Here is a 5,880-nt window from a genome sequence, read left to right as displayed (position 1 = left end):
TATATAACTCATTTCAAATGGAGGGCAGTCTGCCGAATATTTAACACATCCCAGCTGTAGCTCTGCTTGAGCCTCGGCCAAGCCAGCTTTTCCTTTTTTCGGAAAAAGACGGCAAACTTGGCACCGAATGAATGACACAGGGCTTAATGACATGAGAGGAGAGGTCCAGCTTGACTTGCAATGAGATGAACGCTGGAGCATAGAAATCCAAGATGAGGGGGTCACGTAAATATTGGAGTTGGAATACAAGTCATTCTGTTGTAAACTAACAAATAATAACTGCAGTGCACAAACACTGATGGACAACAAAAGTACACCAAGTTTCCAGCACTCAATTCTGATATTTGCAGAACATGGAACTATATTAATTGCATCAGCTTAAAATGTAGTCTTTCGCATAGACAATCTGACTGATTTAAACATCGCTTGCCAACACTTGAAATTTAAAAATACAGACCGAAGACTTTATTTTGCTTTTAGAAGCTTAACTTCATCACCAACAAGCGATGACAATTCTAGTTGATAATATTCTTTTGTGTGTCCTTAAACATTTATTTTCACTGTGTATTTAACATTTTTTAAATATTAACAAGTAAATGTTAATTAAATTAACATCCTTATAATGGCTGCACTGCAATGAGACTTCATCCTGTTCTCCTCCAGGTTAAAGATTAATGCAATTTAAATACTATGCATTCAAGTACAGTATTTCATAGTAGGATACTTACATTTCAACAATTACTTGATGTACTTGAGAACAAAACTCACTCACAGAGAGAAATAAAAGTGTATGCTCTATGCTGCCTTTTCTATCATAATTCACCTCTGTGTACATTCAAAAACAAAAACAACACTCTGAGGCATGAAATATTAAGCATACTTTCATACATATTGTCCACAGTGTTTCATGATTGTAAAATCTATTCATTGAAAAATGAAATCCTGAAGGTCAGCTTAATACGTTTACCAAGCAGCCAAATGAACTCCTCTCCAGAGTTCACCTACACAAAATATGATATCTAAATTCAGTTCAAAATTTTGGGGTCAGTAAGATCTGTTTTTGAAAGAAATTAATACTTGTATTCATCAAGGATGCATTAAATTGATCAAAAGTGACAGTAAAGGCATTTATAATGTTACAAAATGTTTCTATAAATGCTAAAAGATTTCTATCCATCAAAGAACCCTCAAAACTGCATCCTGGTTTTCACAAATATAAGCTTCACAACTGTTTTTAACACTGATAGGAAATATTTAAGCAGCAAATCAGCATATTAGAATGATTTCTAAAGGATCATGTGACTCTGAAGACTGAAGTAACAGATGCTGAAAATTCAGCTTTGCCATCACATGAATAAATTTGAAATATCAAAATATTGCATAAAAACAGAAAGCAGTCATTTCAAATGTTTAAATGTAATAATATTTTTAATTAAAGTTTTTAACTGTATGAGTGAGCATAAACCTTTTTTTTTTTTTTTTTTTAATCTTACCAACCGCAAATTTTTGACAGTAGTTAAATATATATATGGTTGGGTGATATGTTGAATATGATCTAAAATAAAATAATGCAACTTTGTGAATATGGTGATGACTTTAAAAAGCTTTTCAATTAGCTACTTTCCTAAAGAATATGTCATTAAACAGTTTCATGATCCTTTTTGTAACTCCAAGTATGAGAGTTATGAAAGATGTTTTAAAGGTGTCTCTGATATTTTATATAATTTTATGCATAAAACATCATCAGAAGAAGGCTGAAAAAGCAAGATATATTTAGCGACATTGCCCAGATACTGTTATACACTACGCATCTATAAAATGTCAATATTTATTTTGAATATCATGCTGCTGGTACGATTATGATGTCAAGCTTCAGGTGATAATCATTACTTTAATAAAATATCTTTAAGTTCATTAAGCAATGGATGAATCATTGTTATATTAAAGTGATCTTTTGATGTAATTATTGTAAATTCTGTTCAGAAAAGCAACACAACTTTTAATCAAATACCATAAATGCAGTTGGAAAGTGCACATATTCATATCACTTTCAAGTCTCACATTGATATCACGAAGTCCTTCTTTCCATCTTTGTATCTGATGACCCAGAACATAAAAAATAAAAAATAAATAAAAAATAGATTTGTGTTTTAAAATGTCAAATGGCAACGTACAAATGACGCATTCATGCATATGCTGGTAGGCCTGTCGCAATAATCAATATATCGACTTATCGCGCAATATATGCACATGACCTCAATCATTTTTGGTGACGCAATATATCACCCATTATATTTACTTAAAAATTAATGTCACCGTGTTTTTTACATTCCACTTGCGCCTGTGTCTTTTGCAGCTTCTCGTACATAACGTGGTGTAGTCATGAGGTGCTAGTTCAAATAAAAAAAAAAAAATGCTTCTACAAAAAACGTTTCATCTGAAGATATGGTCTTGTTTAGGGATCTGTGCATACGGACATCTGACTGCTAAGTAGTGATTGTGTTTTCCAGCAATAGTGTGCACCCTTAATTTACAGAGAAAAGAAGGTCAGGGATAAATCTGTAGATGGAAAAATCTCCATACAAGTTCTTTGTGCATTTTTCTTTTTTTGTACTTGTTACTTTGCACTTTTTGTTAGAAAATGTTCATTTACTATTTATTTAAGTTTTTTTAGGTATCTAATATTTTGATACTTAATTTCCATAATCTAAATATTCTTAAAAATAAAAAGTTTTGTAGGCCGTCTTGCATTATTATGCGGTTACATTATGATTATATATTCAGTGGAATAAAATGGTCTTTAAAATGACAATAATATTGCTTATCGCAATTATTTCTGGGGCAATATAATCGCACAACAAAAAGTTGTTATCGTGACAGGCCTATATGCTGGCTGTCTATTCAAATGTTACATTGATATATGAAATCCACGTTGATATAAAGTGTTAAACTGATGGAGGCAAAACTAGGAAACTAAAAAATGTCAGTCAACTCTTTCAAATGACCCTTTGTTTAGTCTTTTTTATGTATCATTTTGTCTAGTGAATATAAGGCCCCGTCCACACGGAGACGTGTTTAGCTGTAGGGCTGCACGATAAATCAAAATGGAATCGAGATCGCGATTCGACAGAAGCTGCGATTGTCATGCGTATCTTTCAGTGAAGCACGGTTCTGTGATCAGCAATAAATCTCCATCCAAAGGCCAGAGGGCGCTCTCGCGCTGAAACTCCAAATACGCCTCGCAGAAGAAACCCAGGAACTATATCTTTATCGTTATCTTTATAGTTATCGTGCTTGGTGTGAACGGGCCTTAAATCAGTGGAAAATAAATAGAAATCATGATTCTGTCTGAGCTATGCGTTTTAAAACTAACACTAACTAGTGTAAATGTAGCCTAACAGATGTGTAAACTGAAGACTATTTGAGCTTTATTAAAACTATTTTGCACTGATTTATTGTGTTGGTTACATTTTGTTCCTTTGTGCAGTGGCTCAGGAGATGAGTCTTTGAGTTTGTATAAACATCAACAAGCTGAAAAATAAAACCAAAGTTTTTTTGTTAGATAATGTAATCTTGTTAAAATTGATTTCATAAAATTTGTATCGAAAAATATCGTTCAGGAACCGGTATCGAAGTCAAGGTATCGGTATCGATATCGAAAATTTTTGAACGATACCCAGCCCTAGCCGCAGATATTTCTTGAGACGAGGGGAAAAAAAAGATCGGATAGGGAAAGCTCTGGCTTCGTGTGGACGTAGCCCAAGTCAGACTGTGGAAAAATGGATGGCAAAATCATCCGTTCTTCACAGATGGGCACTGACTCAAACATGACCAAATCTTAAAAATCATACTGAATGACACAACATGAAAATATAACAAAACAACAAAGTACACCGTGTCATCCTATCCTATTTGGACAAGGGAAACCTCATCTAGGATGTCTGTCTAATATCTAGGAGTCTCGTTTAGAATCTGGCTGGAGTTCAAACCTTGAAAGGAGGTCTACGGCTGTAAACGCTCTAAAGTGTGAAACGACTGAGGACAAGCTGCTCTTGACATTTTCCAGTGTCCGAATGGAAAAATAAAATAAATAAAAGCAGCACATGGCTAATCTGCATAAGATAAAGTGTGGGCTCCCTTGACAGGAGAGGCTGCTGGACGGACGCTGTGATTGGCCATGGGGGATGGGGTGGACACCAGAAGACTGAAGGCAGGACGCCATTCACACACTGCAGTAAGCAAACTCTGTCTAAGATTAAATAAAACATAATTATAAGAGAAAGTTCAAAGCTACATCAAAATGAATCTATTAAGCTAATATAATTAATAACCAAGAAGTTCTGTACAAAAACTAAAAGACCTACATTACTTTTTGGAGTCAGTAAGTTTTTTTAAATTAATACTATTATTTAGCAAGGACACATTAAATTGATCAAAAGTGACAGTAAGTACTTTTATAGTGTCATGAAAAAAATCTAAATGCTGCTCTTTTGAACTTTTTAATCACAGAATCATATTATCACAATCATAGTATTACAATTGCCATAAAAAAATAAAGCCACACAACTGTTTTCAACAATGATAAGAAATGTTTCTTGAACATTATATCAGCTTATTAGAATGATTTTTGTAGGAACATGTGACACTGAAGACTGAAGTAATGGCTGCTGAAAATTCAGCTTTGCCATCACAGGACTAAATCACTTTTTAAAATAAAAAAAGAAAGTTATTTTAAATTCTATAGTATAATTATAAATATTAAAGTTTCTACTGATATTGATCAAATAAATGCAGCCTTTGTGAACAAAACATAAAAAAAACTTTTTTTATGAAAAAACTTTTTTTCCAAACTTAAAGTGTTTTAGTTAGTGGGATTGCTTGCATCACATGGTTTGAAAACCCAATCAACACATTTTAATGATGACACCTGACATATTTGGGCCCATATATACAGATGATGTGGAAATTCTAAGGACCAAACCATCAAACAATATTGCAGATCTTCACTGCCTGTAAACTCACAGATCATACTTCAATTCGACAAGAACTTCCCTTCATGTAAAGCGCTTAGAGTGACTAGAAAAGCGCTATATAAATGAATTTAATATTATTATCATTATTATTATTAAAAAGACATTTCAAAAAAGCAATCCCATAGAGACCCTAATCTTGCTAACAAAAAGGAATTATGTTCAGATTTTAAGAAAGAGGCAGAAAAACAGGTTGAAATTCAGGTATAAAAACAATTTTTTTCACAGGTTCTCATTTCACAATCTCATATAGTTATTATTAATGAAGAAAACTTTAAAACAAGAATCAATTAAAATAAACAATCTAAATAAGAAATTCTAGGCCAAAAGGAAAACTTGCAAACCGAGTTTCAATCCCCTTATCAGATGCACAGTTTGCACAGCGACAAAACTGAAGCACATGCAGCCTCAACCTAGTATGATAAACTAAGTTAACTGTGGTAAACAGATGTTGTTCAACCTTGAAATTGCACTTAAAAGTGTTTGGACATATCCAAGACAAACAATCATGATAGGCACCACATGAACAAGCATTTAGCATGCAGAGAATGACCAGACAGGAAACAGTGCATAACATCATACTGTAAACAACTGGCATGAATTAAGGAGAATTCAAAAAGATTTTCTCGCTCAATATCCAACAGGCTAGAGAAATAAGACACAGGCTATTCAAGTGTCTTCAATAACCGAAACTTCAAAAACGAACTAAAGGTTCCCAGTTGATGAGTGACATGAAACCAGTTTCCAATCACAAATTTTGCTATTATTGACATTCTTTGAATAAAGTCTGCAAAAATGTGTATTTTATTCCCCTGCATAATAAAAAAAAAAGAGGACTTCCACATATCTT

The 5,880-nt window shown here is 33.2% G+C and overlaps 1 protein-coding gene across 6 annotated transcripts in view; it reads right to left on the bottom strand.

Moving 5' to 3' along the window:
• LOC107733715 (AT-rich interactive domain-containing protein 1A-like) overlaps nt 1-5,880 on the bottom strand; it is a 25,906-nt gene that overhangs the window by 17,454 nt on the left and 2,572 nt on the right. The gene's annotated exons all lie outside the window — the stretch shown is intronic.

Source organism: Sinocyclocheilus rhinocerous, unplaced genomic scaffold, assembly GCF_001515625.1.
Source record: "Sinocyclocheilus rhinocerous isolate Xijiao unplaced genomic scaffold, SAMN03320098_v1.1 scaffold4719, whole genome shotgun sequence".
NCBI lineage: Eukaryota > Metazoa > Chordata > Actinopteri > Cypriniformes > Cyprinidae > Sinocyclocheilus > Sinocyclocheilus rhinocerous.
The sequence above is the reverse complement of the archived record's forward strand: the minus strand, read 5'-3'. Positions and strand labels throughout refer to the sequence as shown.